The sequence below is a fragment of the Blennius ocellaris genome, assembly GCF_963422515.1.
Source record: "Blennius ocellaris genome assembly, chromosome: 10".
Lineage (NCBI taxonomy): Eukaryota > Metazoa > Chordata > Actinopteri > Blenniiformes > Blenniidae > Blennius > Blennius ocellaris.
In genome coordinates this window covers 28,841,259-28,861,857 of record NC_137659.1, presented here as the reverse complement: position 1 = coordinate 28,861,857, position 20,599 = coordinate 28,841,259, and positions in this window count along the sequence as shown.

The window sequence follows — 20,599 nt, the reverse complement described above, 5'->3', positions numbered from 1 at the left end:
CACCTCTAAATCCGAGGCCATGGTTCTCCACCGGAAAAAGGTGTCTTGCCCCCTCCAGGTCAGTGGAGGGCCCTTGTCCCAAGTGGAGGAGTTCAAGTATCTTGGGGTCTTGTTCACGAGTGGGGGAAAGATGGAGCGTGAGATCGACAGGCGGATCGGTGCAGCGTCTGCAGTTATGCGGACGTTGTATCGGTCCGTCGTGGTGAAGAAGGAGCTGAGCCAAAAAGCGAAGCTCTCGATTTACCGGTCGATCTTCGTTCCTACCCTCACCTATGGTCATGAACTATGGGTCATGACCGAAAGAACGAGATCCCGGATACAAGCGGCTGAAATGAGCTTCCTCCGTAGGGTGGCTGGGCGTACCCTTAGAGATAAGGTGAGGAGCTCAGTCACCCTTAGAGATAGGGTGAGGAGCTCAGTCACCCTTAGAGATAGGGTGAGGAGCTCAGTCACCCTTAGAGATGGGTTGAGGAGCTCAGTCACCCTTAGAGATAGGGGGAGGAGCTCAGTCACCCTTAGAGATAGGGTGAGGAGCTCAGTCACCCTTAGAGATAGGGGGAGGAGCTCAGTCACCCTTAGAGATAGGGTGAGGAGCTCAGTCACCCTTAGAGATAGGGTGAGGAGCTCAGTCACCCTTAGAGATGGGTTGAGGAGCTCAGTCACCCTTAGAGATAGGGGGAGGAGCTCAGTCACCCTTAGAGATAGGGGGAGGAGCTCAGTCACCCTTAGAGATAGGGGAGGAGCTCAGTCACCCATAGAGATAGGGTGAGGAGCTCAGTCACCAGGGAGGAGCTCGGAGTAGAGCCGCTGCTCCTCCACATCCAGAGGAGCCAGCTGAGGTGGCTTGGGCACCTATTTCGGATGCCTCCCGGACGCCTCCCCAGGGAGGTGTTCCGGGCATGTCCCTCCGGTAGGAGGCCTCGGGGCAGACCCAGGACACGCTGGAGGGACTATGTCTCTCGGCTGGCCTGGGAACGCCTTGGGGTGCCACCAGAAGAGCTGGAGGAAGTGTCTGGGGTGAGGGAAGTCTGGGCAACTCTGCTCAGACTGCTGCCTCCGCGACCCGGCCCCGGATAAGTGGTAGTCAATGGATGGATGGATGGATGTAAATAAATATAATATTGGAATCATACTTGCTGTTTTATTAATGAGCACAAAGGTGAATGAAATGTCGACCTCTTCTGTGTCAAGAACTCCAAAATCCTTCAATCTTTACTGTTAATTCTGGTAATTGTAATTCATTTAACTGTTAATTTAAATTGCTGACAGAGGAGCTCCGAGGTTCTGATACACATCAGATTACATTTCAATAACATTATTAATAACTATCTTCGATAATTATTAATCATTATTGATAGCCAACCACAACATAAATGGTTCCTAGTGATCCTTATGAGATAAGAAATCCCTACATCAGGTTTATAGCGTTTTGTTCTCTGCACCACGTCAGTGTAGTTTTATTACAAAATCAAGCAACAGCGTCCTCCTGTGGCCAGCCATACTAACTACTGTACATCGTCCCTGTGTCCGCTGCTGCAGTGTAAACACTCCTTTTTTTAAGGGATTAAGTGTTGTCACGTGAAATAATGTCGTGGAAATGGGGCCTAAGTGAACACCAGTAGATACAATAAACGTCTTACAACTTGTCAAGTGTACTTTTTTGGAACTTCTACACAAAACAAAATGTGAATACGTTGTTGGTTTGCCACATTGCTGTTAAGTGTTTGATATGCTAACAATCAGACGATGACATAAAGAATCAGCTGGCCTCCTCCAATAACACGAGATGTTCGCGCAGTGAGAGGTATTCATCCAAAAGCCAGCTGAGTATCATCGATTCACATCTCTGTCTGCTGGCTCCATTCAAATACCTCTTTGCAGATTTTGAGTGAAATCTTGAAGAAGTCGATGAAATGAGCACAAAGGTGACCTATGCTGTAGACCTATTCTGGTTGTATTACTTATTCAGAGCCATGGCTGCTTATAAATAGCAGCACATCACAACACGGCACGTAATGTCGTCATGGCAGCACAATCAGAGAAACAGTAACTAGTTTCACATGCATCACTTATTTATTTCACTCCTAAAATAAGTAAATACATTCAAGCTTCTGAAATAACACTACCATTTAATTGCTGTGTGTGTGTATATATATATATATATATTAGGACTGAGCGAGTACACCATTATCTGTATCTGTACTCGGAGTGGACGGGACCTAAACCGGACATGGGTGTGGTTCAATTGAAACTGGGTGGGGCTTAAATCTGTACATTATTTGAAATCTGAAATTAATATGGATTGATCAGAAGTTGCCACTCGTAAAACAAGTGGCAGTCACGTGGCTGTTTCAACTAATCAGATTTTGATATTGACGAGCTGCACTTTCTAGCAGGCCTTGCCTGAAGTCAGTGTATTTAAGCCCTCTAATTGGATCGTCGGAGATCGTCGCTAGCCCGGGAGAGTGAACTCACTATCCAGGGCTAGCTGGCTGCGTCTGTAGTGAGCTGCATGAACAAAAATATAGTTGTGTTAATTTAATAGCGGTTTTGTCAAACTCCAATGACTAAAAGACAAGATAAAGACATTTGGTTGCAGATTTATTTTCAAAATAATTTGAAGACAGACTTTTCCAAGAGGTCCCCACAGAACTCCGAGCTCACTTCCGGTGCAATCTACCTGTGCTCACAACAGGCAGAATTCAGGATTATATTATTTGCAGTGATCTTATTTTCAAGACCACGAAAAGCTGACATTTGTCTCCCTCCTCGACCCCCAGAAGTTTCGGCAAAAGCAGCAACTTTTTTTATACAGCAGGAGAAGCAGGATTTTTTTCATTTGTAAAGGTATTTATTCTGGCTACACGAGTATCTATCATGCAAAGGCTTTTTATAAGGCATTTCTGTGAGGATCCACACCTCGCTCCAGCACCGGATCTGCCCTCATTGACACTCCTGCAGGCAATCAACTAATTGATTGCTCCCAGCTCTTAAGTCCTGTAGTGAGGCGGTCCGGTGCCAGAAGATTGTGTCTCTTGTAAGAGTAACATGTGTGAAGGCATTCCACGGCTTCCTCTACAAGCGTCCTCAGCCAGCCTCCTCGCCGTGCAGCTCTCCCTGCTGCGCTCCTCCTCGTGGTGCAGCTCTCCCTGCTGCGCTCCTCCTCGTGGTGCAGCTCTCCCTGCTGCTCTCCTCTTCGTGGTGCAGCACCTCCCTGCTGCGCTCCTCCTCGTGGTGCAGCACCTCCCTGCTGCCGTCCTTCCGCCTGCGTACTCTGCCTCCCGGAGTCTCCGCTTCCTCGTCTCCCAGGTCCTGGTTAACAATAAAACCACTGATAATTGCACCTGTTCCGGCTCCTGGTCTGCTTCTGGGTTCAGAACACTGCACCCTGGCTCTCAGCCGTAACAGAATCTTCTGGCCCTAAAGATGAACCCAGCGGACCTCAACGCGGTGGAAGAAGCCCTCTCCGCCCAGTGGGCGCTACTTGGTCAGCACGAACGTTTGCTGCAGGAGCTCGCTGCGTCCGTTCAAGATATTCATCGGCGGCTGATCCAGCCGACTCCTACAGATGCTCCTGTGACCGATCCCGGTGCCACCTCCTCCCCACAGGCCCTGGCAGACTCCTCTCTCACCAACGAGCCCTTCGTTCCCCCACCAGAACCATACGCCGGGGAACTGGGCTCCTGTGACCAGTTCCTGATGGACTCAGGAGCCAACGACAACTTCGTGGATGCAGGGGTGGCAGCGCAGCTCGGACTGCCACTGGAGCTCCTGCCTTCTCCCCAGAGTGTCAACGCCCTGGATGGTTGGCTGATTGCCCGCGTTACTCACCACACGACAGCTCTCACCCTGGTCGTCTCTGGGAACCACAGAGAGACTCTCCAGCTGCTGGTGATCCCTTCTCCGGTCACACCCCTCGTCCTCGGTTACCCATGGCTGCACCAGCACAACCCACACCTCAACTGGAGGAGCTCATCGATCATCGGGTGGAGCCTCCAGTGTCACTCCCAGTGCCTCCGGTCCACCGAGTACAGCTCCGGTTCCCATTCTCTGACTCCTCCTGATCTGGCTGCAGTTCCCTTGGAGTATCATGAGCTGGCACCAGTCTTCAGCAAAGACCTCGCTCGGACTCTCCCTCCTCACTGGCCCGAGGACTGCTCCATCGACCTGCTTCCCGGGGCTCCACTGCCGGCGGCGCGACTCTACAACATCTCGCGTCCCGAGAAGGAGGCGATGGAGATGTACATCCAGGAGTCATTACCTGCTGGCCTCATTCGCCCTTCCTCATCCCCAGTGGAAGGAGGATTCGTCTTTGTTAAAAAGAAAGACATCACTCTCCGTCCTTGCATAGACTACAAGGGCTTGAACGCCATAACAGTGAAGAACAGGTCGCCTCTTCCCCTCATCGATCCCTCCTTTGAACCCCTCTGCGAGGCCCAGTTATTTACCAAGCTGGACCTCAGGAACGCATACCATCTCGTCCGGATCAGGAAAGGAGACGAATGGAAGACGGCGTTCAACACCCAGCTGGGACACTTCGAGTTCCGGGTGATGCCGTTTGGACTCACTAATGCACCGGCAGTCTTCCAGACCTTCAAGAATGATGTTCTCTGGGACATGTTGAACAAGTTTGTCTTCGTGTACCTGGATGACATCCTAGTTTTCTCCCGCGCACTGGAGGAGCACCGGGACCATGTCCACCTGGTCCTCCAATGCCTCCTGGAAAGCCGGCTATATGTAAAACCAGAGAAATGCGAGTTCCACGCCACCTCTGTGCAGTACCTTGGCTTCATTATTGCCCAGGAGCAACTCCAACCGGACCTGGCCAAGGTTCAAGCTGTCGCAGAATGACCCGTCCCCACCACCCGGAAGGAGCTGTTGAGATTCCTGGGGTTCGCCAACTTCTACCGTCGGTTCATCAGGAACTACAGTAGGGGGGCCTTTCCCCTAACTCAACTGGCCTCCACCAAGGTTCCGTTCCGGTGATCCGCGGAAGCCGCTGCAGTGTTCGCCCGGCTGAAGACCCTCTTCACCAGCGGCCCGGTTCTTCTCCATCCCGACCCCTCTCGACAGTTCGTGGTAGAAGTAGACGCCTCCGACACCGGGGTTGGAGCGGTGCTCTCCCAACGGCATTCTGTTTCCCACAAGCTCCACCCCTGTGCCTACTTCTCCCGCAGGCTCTCTCGGGCCGAGAGGAACTACGGCGTGTGGAACCGGGAACTGCTAGCGGTGGTGTGGGCTCTGCAAGAGTGGAGACACTGGTTGGAGGGTGCGACTGTCCCCTTCATCATCTGGACGGACCATAAAAACCTGGAGTGCCTTCGCTCGGCCCACAGGCTCAACTCCCATCAGGTGCACTGGTCCCTCTTCCTCAGTAGGTTCAACTACACTCTGTCCTTGTACTGGATCCCGGAACATCAAACCCGATGACCTGTATCGGCTCCACTCCTCCCCTTCCTCCTCTGAGTCACCAGACCTCATCATCCCGCCATCCTGCATCCTGGGAGCCGCCGCCTGGGACATCGAGGCGACTGTCCGGGAGGCTCAGGGGGCAGACCCGGATCCTGGCACCGGTCTGCCGGACCGCATCTACGTTCCGGACTCTGTGCCCTCCAGGTTCTTCAGTGGGGGCACAACTCCAAACTCGCCTGTCACCCTGGAGCCGGCCACACCCTCTCCTTCCTGCAGCAACGTTTCTGGTGGCCTGGCATGGCCTGGCATGGCCCGGGAGGTCCGGGAGTTCGTTGCAACATGTTCCACCTGTGCCCGCAGTAAGTCCTCCCATCAACCTCCGTCAGGTCTCCTACGTCCGCTGCCCATTCCCAGCCGGCCCTGGTCCCACATCGCCGTGGACTTCGTCACTGGGCTCCCCTCTTCTGACGGGAACACCTGTATCCTGACCATAGTGGACCGTTTTTCAAAGTCCGTCCACTTCACAGACGGCTGACCTCCTGATTCTCCATGTGTTCAGGCTCCATGGAATTCTCATCGATATTGTGTCCGACCGGGGACCTCAATTCGCCTCCCAGGTGTGGCAGGCATTCTGCTCGGCCCTGGGCGCAACGGCCAGTCTCTCCTCTGGTTATCATCCCCAGACCAACGGTCAGACGGAGCGGGTGAACCAGAACCTCGAGGCGGCTCTCCGGTGTATGGCTGCGCAGTTTTCCTTCATCCTGGAGCTCCCACCTTCCATGGATCAAATACGCCCACAACTCCCTCACCTGCTCAGTCACTGGGATGTTGCCGTTCAAGGTTTGTCACGGTTTTCAACCTCCCCTGTTCCCAGATCAGGAGCTCAACGTGGCTGTCCCCACGATCAAGGATCATTTACGTCGGGTCCGGGAGGTTTGGAGGTTGGCCAGGGCAGCGCTCTCCAGATCCGCGGAGTCCAACAAACGACTCGCGGACCGTCACCGCACTCCTGCTCCAGACTACAAACCCCGGCAAATGGTACGGTTGTCCTCCCGAGACCTTCCTCTCCAGGTGGAGTCGCCGAAGCTGGCTCCCCGATACATCGGTCCATTCCCGGTCGCCAAGGTGATCCACCCCACGGCTGTCCGCCTCCAGCTGCCTGACTCCCTCAAGGTGCACCCTACGTTTCATGTGTCTCTCCTCAAACCAGTCTCCTCCAGCCCCTTGTGTCCTCCTGCTGACCCCCCTCCACCCCCGAGGATCATCGACGACCATCCTGCCTTCACCGTGTCCAAGATCCTGGATGTGCGGCCCCGGAGTAGGGGTTTCCAATATCTGGTGGACTGGGAGGGGTACGGTCCAGAGGAGAGGTCCTGGCTTCCCCGTCGGCTCATCCTGGACGAGACGCTCATCTCTGACTTCTACACCGAGCACCCGGACAAGCCGGGTAGGCCGCCAGGTGGCGACCGTTGAGGGGGGGGTACTGTGAGGATCCCCACCTCGCTCCAGCACCGGATCCTCCCTCACTGACACTCCTGCAGGTAATCAACTAATTGATTGCTTCCAGCCCTTAAGCCCTGCAGTGAGGCGGTCCGGTGCCAGAAGATTGTGTCTCTTGTAAGAGTAACATGTGTGAAGGCATTCCACGGCTTCCTCTACAAGCGTCCTCGGCCAGCCTCCTCACCGTGCAGCACCTCCCTGCTGCGCTCCTCTTCGTGGTGCAGCAGGGAGGTCCCTGCTGCCGTCCTTCCGCCTGCGTACTCTACATCCCGGAGTCTCCGCTTCCTCGTCTCCCAGGTCCTGGTTCACAATAAAACCACTGACAATTGCACCTGTTCCGGCTCCTGGTCTGCTTCTGGGTTCAGAACACTGCACACCGGCTCTCAGCCGTAACACATTTCTGCAGTAACATATATATAATTGTTATATATATATATATATATATATATATATATATAGGCGGAGAAAGAGTAGACGGACGCAGGAGTCTAGTTGCTTTTCTTTTATTTCCTCCAACCGTGTGAACCTGTCAAGAACCAATCCCCGGTGTCACCGCACTTCCCCTTATAACCCCTCCCACTACCAACACCACACCACGTGCCCGACACACCCACTCCATTCTGCTTGGGAGAACCTCCCCCTCAGGTGCACACCACACAGCCCCCCCCCCCCCCGAACAATCAGAATGGTACTACTACAAGATTTATTTATTTATTTATTTATTTTTTTAGTCCCACTTGGGAGGTCTGCACAGCCGACCATATCGGCTGCATTGCACCACCACAGGAGGAGGTGCAGGTACCGGCACCGGGGTCACTGCAGGTGTAGGCGCTGTGGCAGCTGACGACTTGGGGGGGGCGCCCACGTCTTGGGGGCTGTGCCACCTCCACCGGCTGCTCCGGCATGGTGTGGGCCGGCTTCAGGCGGTCCAGTGAAACCCGGACCCGTTTACCCCCCATGTCCACCACAAAGTTCTTCCTCCCTGCCTCCAGGACGTGAAAGGACGTGAAAGGGGCCGTCATACAGCGGCTGAAGTGGGGAGCGTCATGTCTGATAAAGACATATTTGGCTGCCATCAGGTTTTTTGGGATGTACGACCGGGGAAGGCAGTGATGAACTGGGACCGGGTCGAAGGTGTGGACTGCCCCGTTGAACCTTGGTCGTCCCGCTGTGACCCCCCAGGGTTCCGATGGCTGTGGCAGGAACTCCCCGGGGACCCGTAGTGGCTGCCCCAACACCAGCTCCGCAGATGATGCCTGGAGATCTTCCTTCGGAGCCGAACGCAGGCCCAACATGACCCACGGCAGTCGATCAACCCAGTTGCTGTCTGTGAGTGTGGCTCGGAGCGTGGCCTTCATTGTGCGATGGAAACGCTCACAGAGTCCATTGGCCTGTGGGTTGAATGCAGTCGTCTGGTGCAGCTGCACTCCGAGGCCTTTAGCCACCTCTGTCCACAGCTCGGAGGTGAACTGGGAGCCTCTGTCCGAAGTGACGTCCAATGGCGTGCCGAACCGTGCCACCCAGGTGGCTATGAAAGAGTGAGCCACCTCTGCCGACGTTGTTGAAGCCAGCGGGACCACCTCTGGCCACCTGGTGGTCCTGTCCACCATGGTGAGGAGGTGAGTAAAGCCTTGGGAGGGAGGCAGCGGACCCACCAAGTCCAGATGCACATGGTCAAACCTCCATTCCGGGACCAGGAATGGCTCTAGGGGGGCTTTGGTGTGACGCTGTACCTTGGCCCGCTGACACGCCACACAGGAGGCTGCCCAGCTCCTGACGTCCTTCTTGAGGCCCGGCCAGACAAACTTTGCCCCCCCCAGCTTCACTGATGCTCTCACACCTGGACGCGATAGGGCATGAACAGCATCAAAAACCTGCCGTCTCCAGCCAGCAGGTACCATGGGGCGGGGCCGACCTGTAGACACATCGCAGAGGAGTGTGGCACCATCGTCGTGGAACAGCAAATCCTGCAGCTGTAGACCTGTGGCGGCTGTCCTGAAGGCCTGGATGTCAGAGTCTGCCTGCTGGTCGCTGGCCATGGCAGTGTAGTCCACCCCAAGGTGCCCAGAGTCCAGTCTGCCTGCTGGTCGCTGGCCATGGCAGTGTAGTCCACCCCAAGGTGCCCAGAGTCCAGTCTGCCTGCTGGTCGCTGGCCATGGCAGTGTAGTCCACCCCAAGGTGCACAGAGTACAGTCTGCCTGCTGGTCGCTGGCCATGGCAGTGTAGTCCACCCCAAGGTGCACAGAGTCCAGTCTGCCTGCTGGTCGCTGGCCATGGCAGTGTAGTCCACCCCAAGGTGCACAGAGTACAGTCTGCCTGCTGGTCGCTGGCCATGGCAGTGTAGTCCACCCCAAGGTGCACAGAGTCCAGTCTGCCTGCTGGTCGCTGGCCATGGCAGTGTAGTCCACCCCAAGGTGCACAGAGTACAGTCTGCCTGCTGGTCGCTGGCCATGGCAGTGTAGTCCACCCCAAGGTGCCCAGAGTCCAGTCTGCCTGCTGGTCGCTGGCCATGGCAGTGTAGTCCACCCCAAGGTGCACAGAGTCCAGTCTGCCTGCTGGTCGCTGGCCATGGCAGTGTAGTCCACCCCAAGGTGCACAGAGTCCAGTCTGCCTGCTGGTCGCTGGCCATGGCAGTGTAGTCCATCCCAAGGTGCACAGAGTCCAGTCTGCCTGCTGGTCGCTGGCCATGGCAGTGTAGTCCACCCCAAGGTGCACAGAGTCCAGTCTGCCTGCTGGTCGCTGGCCATGGCAGTGTAGTCCACCCCAAGGTGCACAGAGTCCACGTGTGCCCGGGAGAGGCAGTCGGCCACAGCATTACTTTTTCCAGCCACATGCTGAATGTCTGTGGTGAACTCAGAAATGGCAGAGAGGTGGCGCTGCTGCCACCCAGACCATGGCTCCGAGGTCTTGGACATGGCGAAGGTGAGGGGCTTGTGGTCCACAAAGGCAGTAAACCGCCGACCTTCCAACAGGAACCTAAAATGGCGGCAGCGAGGAAAAGAGCCAAAAGTTCTCTGTCGAATGTGCTGTACTTCCTCTCGTTGTCGCGCAGTTGTTTGCTGAAAAACGCCAGAGGCTGCCAGGCTCCACCCACCCATTGTTCACATACTGCCCCCACTGCGTAGTCCGAGGCATCGGTGGTGAGCGCTACCGGTGCCGTGGGAGACGGGTGGGCCAGCATGGCGGTGTTGGAGAGCGCAGTCTTGGCCTTTTGGAAAGCCAGGATCCTTTCTGCGGACCAGTTCACGTCCTGCTTGGCCTTTCCACCCCTCAGTGCTTCATAGAGCGGCCGCATCAGCTGAGCTGCATGTCTGATGAAGCGGTTGTAAAAGTTCACCATGCCCAGGAACTCCTGCAGTGCCCTGATGGTCTTTGGGCGCGGAAAAGCAGTGATTGCTTTCACCTTAGCCGGTAAGGGCACCACTCCCAGTGCTGACACATGGTGGCCCAGAAACTCCAAAACAACACTTAGCTGGGTTCACGATCAGTCCATGCTCCTGCAGTCTTTCAAAAAGCTGACGCAGGTGTAGCAGGTGCTCCGCGGGCGAGGCGCTGGCCACCAGGATGTCATCCAGGTAGATGATGAGGAAAGGTAAGCCCCTTAAGACGGAGTCCATCAGGCGCTGGAAAGTTTGTGCTGCACCTTTCAGACCAAATGGCATCCGCAGAAACTCAAATAGTCCAAAAGGTGTGATCACTGCAGTTTTGGCTACATCCTGCGGGTGGACTGGTACCTGGTGGTAGCCTCTCACCAGATCCACCTTGGAAAATATTACTTTCCCTGCCAGGTGGACGGAAAAGTCTTGTATGTGTGGAACAGGGTACCGATCATGTGCCGTGACCGTATTAAGGCGTCGAAAATCCCCCCAAGGCCTCCAACTCCCATCAGATTTTGGGACCATATGCAATGGTGACGCCCACGGCCTGTCAGAGCGCCACACGATACCCAGTCTCTCCATAGTTGCAAACTCCTCCTTAGCGATCACCAGCTTTGCCGCATCCAGTCGGCGGGGGCGAGCAAAAACCGGCGGCCCAGCCGTGGGGATATAATGTTCCACTCCGTGTTTGACTACGGCTGCTGAAAACGTGGGGACAGTCAGTTCAGGAAACTCCGCCAGGAGCTGCTGGTACACATCCCCCGAAGCTAAGATATTAGCGAGGGACACCACCTCTGGGGAACCAAAGTGCAGGAGAAGGAGGAGAATGAGACGGCGTCCACCAGGCGGCGATTCACCATGTCCACTAAGAGTCCATGCGCACACAAAAAATCTGCTCCCAGGATGGGCACGGATACAGCAGCCATCACAAAATCCCATCCCAACTGACGGCCATTAAAACACACGTTCACCAACCTGGTGCCAAATGTGCGGATGGAAGTCCCGTTAGCCGCATCCAGAGGCCCTTTACGCTCACCACGTCGGTAGAGGAGGCGGGGATGATGCTCCGCTGGGCGCAGGTATCCACGAGGAAACGCCTCCCGGATACAGAGTCTTTAATGAAGAGCAGCGTTCCGATGTCCCCGGCGCTCATGGCTGCTAACGAGCGACGGGTCTGGCGTTTCCCTGCACAGAGAAGGAGCAGGGCGGCGTGCAGCGCTGGGCTCTGCTCCTGAACCGCCGGTGAAAAAAACACAGCTGGTTGTCATTCCTGCGCCGATCCGTAATCGTCCCGACCGCAAACTGCGCTTCCTCCTCTGGCCGGTGTTCCGGTGGCTCCGGCAGGACTGCATGCACCCCGTACTGCCGTGACGCCAGCAGGAGCTGGTCTGCCTCTTCCGCTAGTCCCCGATAGTCCTTTGTGCTCACGAGTGGAGAACTCGCCAGTGCCGTGCGGACCGGAGCTGGGAGTTGACGCAGGAACAGGTGGATAAACAGGAACTCTGCGTCACCCGATCCCCGCAGCGCCAACATGTTCTCCATCAGCTCCGTTGGTTTACTGTCTCCCAAGCCGTTGAGAGACAGGAGCCGCTGGGCTCTCTCGGCGTCGGAAATCTGGAACAGCCGCAGGAGCAGAGTCTTGAGGGCGGCGTACTTTCCTTGCGCCGGCGGGTCCCGGAGCAGCCCCATCACTCGGCGGGTGGTGGAAGAGTCCAGAGCTGCCACGACGTGGTAATACTTGGTGTCGTCGGCCGTGACTCCCCGGAGGTGGAACTGAGCCTCGGTGTGCTGGAACCACGGTTCCGGATGATGCGGCCAAAACTCTGGTAATTTTACCGCTGCGCCATACACCATGGGCGCACCGGCCGCCGCGCCACCGGGGATTGTACTGCTGCTGGCTCCGGTTGACATGTTCGTATGTCAGGGTCACCAAAGTGGAGGCGGAGAAAGAGGAAACGGACGCAGGAGTCTAGTCCCTTTTCTTTTATTTCCTCCAACCGTCTGACAGTTCACCTGTCAAATAACCAACCCCCGGTGTCACCGCACTTCCCCTTATAACCCCTCCCACTATCAACACCACACCACGGGCCCGACACACCCACTACATTCTGCTTGGGAGAACCTCCCCCTCAGGTGCACACCACAATATATATATATATCATCTCAGAATTATTATAGAAAATATATCTTCTTGTATTGTTCTACTCTCTCAATTCATCCATTAATGTAAATAAAGATGGAGTAGAAGCAACATTTGTTTTCAGCACACACAGAACTCCTCGTGGAGATAATTATTGTAAAAATGTACCTCCAGACTACTTCAGGGCTGCTTTATGTCTCACAATGCTCTGTGCTGAGAATGAATCACAATAAAAAGGAGATTGAATTGATCGTTTTTCTTGATGAATACAAATATTTTTTTATTTTTCTGGGCAGATTATTACCAAGAGGTCCCAATGTAAAGATAAGCTTAGGATAATACTTACTATGAAAAGTCAGCCAGATAAAGACAAGAGAGTTCATGGATGATATTACTGTACTGTATATCAGATCACATTTCAACAAGTGATGGTTGAACATCCGAGCTTTGGACATTTCCCATGTACCATGATGCATTTCTTTCTGAATAGTTTGGGTACTTGTACTCTTCTGAGTTGTTTTTTTTTAAGTATAGTTCCAACTATTGTTATATTTACATTACTGTTCTAAATGTGTAATCCATTTCCAACCACTATGCATGTATTCACAAAAAAACCGTTAGTTCTACATTTGTTTACCATTTTATTATTTGTCTCAAATTGTATTTTCAACTTCTATATTTATTAATAGGTACATGAAATATTATTATTATTATTATTATTATTATTATTATTATTATTATTATTATTATTAATAATAATAGTAGTAGCAGTAGTAGTACTATTATTATTATTATTATTATTATTATTATTATTATTATTATTATTATTAATAATAAAAGTAGTAGCAGAAGTAGTACTATTATTATTATTATTATTATTATTAATATTATTGTTATTATCATTACTCATTTATTTTTTCTTATTATCTCACAGCTTCATGTGAAAGAATGATGTGCTTGAGTAAAGAAACCAACAAGAAGTAGTACAGTCTACTGATCAATCTGCAGTCATTCATAGATTCGATGCTTATCTGGGTGCAGGGGCGGGTACATATAGAAGTGATTGATGTATAAAAAATGAATCCAACATACAGAGTGCGAAAACACAACATTATAACATACGTGTAGGGTATCGTGGGCCGTTTTTCATGTTGGTGTGATCTCATGACCACATACTCGCAACCAAGCTTACATGGTTTGATTCCATTGTTACTGTTGTGTAAATGTCTTTATTTTATTCTGGGACATTCTCATACAAAGCTAATAACTTCATTCTGGTCCTGTTGCAAATTAAGTGAGTACTATTGCATTCATAACACATAACACTGTCCTAGATGTGGTTAAAAGGCCCTCAGGTTGAATATGTTCTGGCTGATCTGACTTGTTTGCTGTGTACTCAACTCTGCTGAGAGTGTGTGAGCAAAGAAGAGATGGGAGTCAAACAAAGGAAAGTATCAATGATGAGACCAGCTGTTATCACATGACATGTCTCTTGTCCTGCTAACCTCCATGTATGATAATTCACATGTTTACCTGCATCCATTGCTCAGCACTCCCTCCACTTCCACCAGCATATCTCACTCTAATGTGCACATTCATTTTATTGCTACCAATAAATTATCCATTGCTGTCAGCCCAATCAATCCAGGAAGGTTTGTCCCTGCATCTCTCTCTCTCTCTCTCTCTCTCTCTCTCTCTCTCTCTCTCTCTCTCTCTCTCTCTCTGTGTGTGTGGACAGAAATTGAATGGCAAGGGCATGCTGAGGTTGCATTTCCTTTCTTGGCTCTGAATTTGCAGTGAAGTATTCATTCCACCTTCAGACTTGTTTTTTTTACCCCACATAGGCTATCAAGAAGCAAAGCTTGGTCCTCATCTGCCCCAACCCCCATCCCCGAACCCCATACTCTGTGAAAGTCTCCCATTCCATTCCAATACTCTCTTTTACAGTGTGAACAAGTATATTCTGCTGGATTCCACACACTGAGCATGAGGCCCAAAGTGCTCACAGCCTGAAGCAGCTGCACGATGACTGGGAAAGACAATCATATCAAACCAGAATCAGTCAGAACCGTCACAAGAAACACTTGTGGTGCATTTTGCTTTGATCTGAAACTTGTGAAGTTCCTCCAGATGCTTCCACTGAGGAACCAGACAACACAACACTTGGTTTACAAAACGAGTGTGAGATACTGAGACAACGGACAGCATCCTCCCATACGTCGGTTTCATATGGAGCACAAGCAGCATTTCCCACAAAAAACAAATGCACAAACTCATATATTTTCCCAAAATGCTTTGTCAATTATTGAACCATCCTGTTATTTATGGACCAAATGTTCTGTCTTCAAATATGCATGAGGTGGCTACAAAGGGTTTATCGTCTCTCTGTCTCTGCTTGAGTGACAGAATCATGTGGCAGGAAGTCCTTATCAGAAAGACAGCACAAGTTGTATGTGACCAGAGAGCAGTCCGTGTATCATGGTCTTCATTCATTTCTGCAGCAAGCGCCTTGACTTCATGACCTGGAGCCTCATTTATAAACCATGTTTGCACAGAATATGGGGACTGAAAGATGCATACGCTCTTATGTACGCCAACGGTTTGATTTATGAAAATATAATTGTCGGGAGAATGTGTGCAGTGGTACGCTAACTCTGAACCTTGCACACACACTTTTTGGAGATGGAGCAGATGGATACATTTAAGGCCACATAATCAAAAACACCCAAGCTTGCAATGTTATAGATGTGTTCCTTTAGTGAGCCATTAGGCTGAATTCTCAATTTAAACCACAATGTTCAAATGTCATACATTCATCTACTAATGATACAGAGTGGTGAATAAAACTGATTGATTATTAATTGTGAAAAAGTGTGGAACAGTCAGTCTAATTGCTGAGTAAGCTTATAAAGCACAATGAGAGGTGTGCATGATGCTGTACAGTGGTCCCTTGTTTATCGCAGGGGTTAGGTCAGGGGTGGTCAATCCTGGTCCTAGAGGGCCGCAGCCCCGCACGTTTTAGACGTCTCCTCACATCAATACAGCAATTAGTGGCTCCTTGTCCAGCTTCCTGCAGAGCCTCATCATGATAACAGGTGTGTTTGAGCAGGAAACATCTAAAACCTGCAGGATTGCGGCCCCCCAGGACCAGGATTGCCCACTCCTGGGTTAGGTTCTAAAAATAACCCACAATAAGCAAAATCCGCAAAGTAGTTAACTTGTTTATATATATAAGTAAATAGAATAAAAATATAATTTGAGTATTATGTATGTTTTACATACAGTATACAGGTGCTGACCACTCCAGGGTATCTGGCAACCAGCTCTTTCCAGTGGGAACCAGCCGGTAGGTGTGTGCTTAATGTATCATATAATATATCATGTTATATGTTCTGCCTTAAGCACCTTTTGAGTATGTACTTTGGTCAGGGATATCATAGACATCTCTGAGTGCAATAATGCCAGCTGTTTTGGATGGCATTATGACATGACAAGTTGATACATCAGGTTTCCTTAGACTGGGTGAACAGGACAACACACACATTTGCAGCAATGTCTAGTTTTTGAACTTACATTGCTGTATGGGCTCCGGTGAAATTAATCTGTTAATATGAACCATAAAAATGTTCTCAAAATCAACATCCAAGTTCTTTGTGCCTCATTCATGGTCCTGACAAATGTAGTTGTACGGTGGTCTGACTCCACATATGACTCATTCATCAGGACATGGAGCAGTGCTGCGAACAGACTGCAGCCAGCTGCTGCATGGCAGGCTTGTTTACATGGAAATATATTCCTGAAGTATGTTGCATTGACCATTCATGGTAGCATGTGGGTGTGTTGACAGCAGAATATAAGGTTAATCTACCTGCACACCCTTACAGGTGGACTGCAATTTATAATGGCAAAGTGTGTGCAGGTGTGCGTATGCATGGCTTTATAGATCAGTCTTTTATGGTTTTACACCATTTTTCAGCTTTTGGACCAATGAAACTAACGATGCGGACGTGCTGTATAATGTTCTCAAAAGCTGATGTGCACAGACAAACTGCATTGGAGTGAGGGAAGGACACAGACACGTTATATTTGGAGTGTTTGCTCAGGAGTGGGAGGATTGTCAGTGGGGATTAGATTATGCAGAGCTATGGGCTCAAATACAGAAGCATGTCAAATGAATTAAAGGGTGAACAATTCAATGGTTGTCTTAATCCCTCATTACAGATATCATGTTCTTATTTCCAAAGAATATAAAAATAAGATCATTTGGGCTCGGAATCCATGCTCTCCTTCAAGCAGTTCTCCCCTAAGAGAACAGGCTGTAAGGACAATGTTGGGCCCTGAATCCATGCTCTCCTTCAAGCAGTTCTCCCCCAAGAGAACAGGCTGTAAGAACAATGTTGGGCCCTGAATCCATGCTCTCCTTCAAGCAGTTCTCCCCTAAGAGAACAGGCTGTAAGAACAATGTTGGGCCCTGAATCCATGCTCTCCTTCAAGCAGTTCTCCCCTAAGAGAACAGGCTGTAAGAACAATGTTGGGCCCTGAATCCATGCTCTCCTTCAAGCAGTTCTCCCCTAAGAGAACAGGCTGTAAGAACAATGTTGGGCCCTGAATCCATGCTCTCCTTCAAGCAGTTCTCCCCTAAGAGAACAGGCTGTAAGAACAATGTTGGGCCCTGAATCCATGCTCTCCTTCAAGCAGTTCTCCCCTAAGAGAACAGGCTGTAAGAACAATGTTGGGCCCTGAATCCATGCTCTCCTTCAAGCAGTTCTCCCCTAAGAGAACAGGCTGTAAGAACAATGTTGGGCCCTGAATCCATGCTCTCCTTCAAGCAGTTCTCCCCTAAGAGAACAGGCTGTAAGAACAATGTTGGGCCCTGAATCCATGCTCTCCTTCAAGCAGTTCTCCCCTAAGAGAACAGGCTGTAAGAACAATGTTGGGCCCTGAATCCATGCTCTCCTTCAAGCAGTTCTCCCCTAACAGAACAGGCTGCAAGAACAATGTTGGGCCCTGAATCCATGCTCTCCTTCAAGCAGTTCTCCCCCAGGAGAACAGGCTGTAAGGACAATGTTGGGCCCTGAATCCATGCTCTCCTTCAAGCAGTTCTCCCCTAAGAGAACAGGCTGCAAGAACAATGTTGGGCCCTGAATCCATGCTCTCCTTCAAGCAGTTCTCCCCTAAGAGAACAGACTGTAAGAACAATGTTGGGCCCTGAATCCATGCTCTCCTTCAAGCAGCTCTCCCCTATGAGAACAGGCTGTAAGAACAATGTTGGGCCCTGAATCCATGCTCTCCTTCAAGCAATTCTCCCCAAGAGAACAGGCTGTAAGAACAATGTTGGGCCCTGAATCCATGCTCTCCTTCAAGCAGTTCTCCCCTATGAGAACAGGCTGTAAGAACAATGGGAAGGTAATAAAACAACATGGGGGAGTAGAGGGCCACAAGCCCCAGGTTGGAAAAGCCTCATCATTGGTCAAACCCGACCCGGACACAGCAGGTGTCCAAAATGTAAATTTGGTTAAACTGCCTCCCAACCAACTGCCCCCACTTCTCAAACTGGTTTCCTACCAGGGACCAGGTCTCTGCAGCACCGGGAGACCAAGAGAGCACAAAGTGGACCACAGAGCCAAACCAAGGTTCAGCCCGCTGGAGAGCAGAACACAGTGTTGGACTGTCCTTTTTCTCTTTTCCTTTTTCTTTTTGTGGATCCTGGGAGCCAGACGCAGCCCACTGGAACTCTGTGTGGAGAACCGAGCTTCGCCAGAAGTTTTTTTTTTTATTTTTTTTATTAAAAAAACATTTTTAAATACAGTACAGTCATTCCTATGTGCTTTTACAGATAAAATATAAAAACCCAACAATCCACATGAGCAAGCAGGTTTATTTACGACTATGGAATTGAAAAACTCTAACAGGAGAAACTTTGTAGAAACCAGAATCAGAGGAGAGGAGAGGAGGGGAGAGGAGGGGAGGGGAGGGGAGGGGAGGGGAGAGGAGAGGAGAGGAGGGGAGAGGAGAATAGAGGAGAGGAGAGGAGAGGAGAGGAGGGGAGAGGAGGGGAGGGGAGAGGAGGGGAGGGGAGGAGAGGAGGGGAGAGGAGGGGAGGGGAGAGGAGGGGAGGGGAGGGGAGGGGAGAGGAGAGGAGAGGAGGGGAGAGGAGGGGAGGGGAGGGGAGAGGAGAGGAGAGGAGGGGAGAGGAGAATAGAGGAGAGGAGAGGAGAGGAGAGGAGGGGAGAGGAGGGGAGGGGAGAGGAGGGGAGGGGAGGAGAGGAGGGGAGAGGAGGGGAGGGGAGAGGAGGGGAGGGGAGGGGAGGGGAGAGGAGAGGAGAGGAGGGGAGAGGAGGGGAGGGGAGGGGAGAGGAGAGGAGAGGAGGGGAGAGGAGAATAGAGGAGAGGAGAGGAGAGGAGAGGAGGGGAGAGGAGGGGAGGGGAGAGGAGGGGAGGGGAGGGGAGGGGAGGGGAGAGGAGGGGAGGGGAGAGGAGGGGAGGGGAGGGGAGGGGAGGGGAGAGGAGGGGAGGGGAGAGGAGAGGAGAGGAGAGGGAGAGGAGAGGAGGGGAGAGGAGGGGAGGGGAGGGGAGGGGAGAGGAGGGGAGGGGAGAGGAGAGGAGAGGAGAGGGAGAGGAGAATAGAGGAGAGGAGAGGAGAGGGAGAAGATAGAGAAGACAGAGAGATAGACTGGGTGGGGAGATCCATACAATACCCTTGTTAGTGCTACATATATTTCTTTTTACTTTTTTTTATACAGTAATCACACTGATCCAAATATTTTCCAACAGTCATGAGATTAAACCGGCCTGAGCAGTACTATCTAGACAGTAACATCATTTTCTAGCAAGAGTATAAATTAGCAGGTAGGCAAAAAAAAACCCAAACAAAACAAAAAGCAAAACAGCAACAACAACAACAATAATAACAAAAGCAAAAACAAAATGACACAAAACAAAGAACAACAACATGATTTTGATAATTGACAGAACAATAGCAAAAAACAAGAAAAATCAGCAGCAAATCTCATCGATGAGGAGTGGAAGTGTGTGTGTGTGTGTGTGGGTGTGGGTGTGTGTGTGGTTTGTCCTCTGGATGTGAATGGAACTGTTGTGGGGGGGCCCTCAGTACCACCCCGGGGGCCGAGGCCACCAGGGCCGGACGCCGCCCAGCACCCGGCAGCCCCCCGGACCCGGGGAGGCCCCGACAAACCCCCCCGGAGAGCCACGCCCCCACCCGGAAGGCACCAGACGGAGAGTGTACAGAAGAGCGGAAAGCCCCGGGCCCCGACCCGAGCCGCCAAGCCGGGACCGGCCTGTACAGGTCCCCAGGCCACATGGGCAGGGAGCCCCCCCGACCCCAGCAGCGGAGCCCGCCGCACCCCCGGGGGCCATCCCCCACCACCCCCCCAACTCGGCGGGACAGAGAAGGTCCCAGCCGCCGAGCCCCAGACCAGTGGTCAGAAGTTTTGGAATATCAAAACTTGTTCTCTCTCTCTCTCTTCTCTCTCTCTCTCTCTCTCTCTCTCTCTCTCTCTCTCTCTCTCTCTCTCTTGCTACCTTGCTATCTTGTGTCCACATGTATTTCTGTCTGTCTGTCGCTCTGCATATGAGATTGGGAATGATTGGTTTAGAAAATGTCTTCAATTTGTGTTGCACCACACTTTGTGCAGGCTCTTGTGTAAACACCCTGTAGTGCACTCTGAAAGTGTGCACAAGCATTACCGTGGTGAATACTTGTGAGAACAGACACACACTCTTCAAAAATAAAGTTTCTGCATCACACATGATGGAACAAGGAATAGTTGTTGGCAGTGTTTACATCCAGTTCCTGGGGGTGGTGACGTCTCCCGCAGTCTCACCCAGCTGTTTTTATCAAGTCACTCTGCCAGGCAGGCAACCCCGCACTGCTGCATTATTCATCTCCTGCTACAGAGACGAGGGAATTGGAAGTCCCGACCACCACTTTGATGACATGCAAAGAAGGGGGAAGACTCTGCGCCACTTACATCTGCTGTCAGCAATGCTTTCCCTGCTGCTATGATCAAGTTGAATGCTAAATGAGACTTTATTGGTGCACAGAAGGGGCTGATGTGGGGGTATATGTTGTAAGATCTGTGTATGGAAATGGGCACTTAGGTGGATCATTTTTGTGAATAAAAAAAATGGGGACGCATCTTTACGTGCA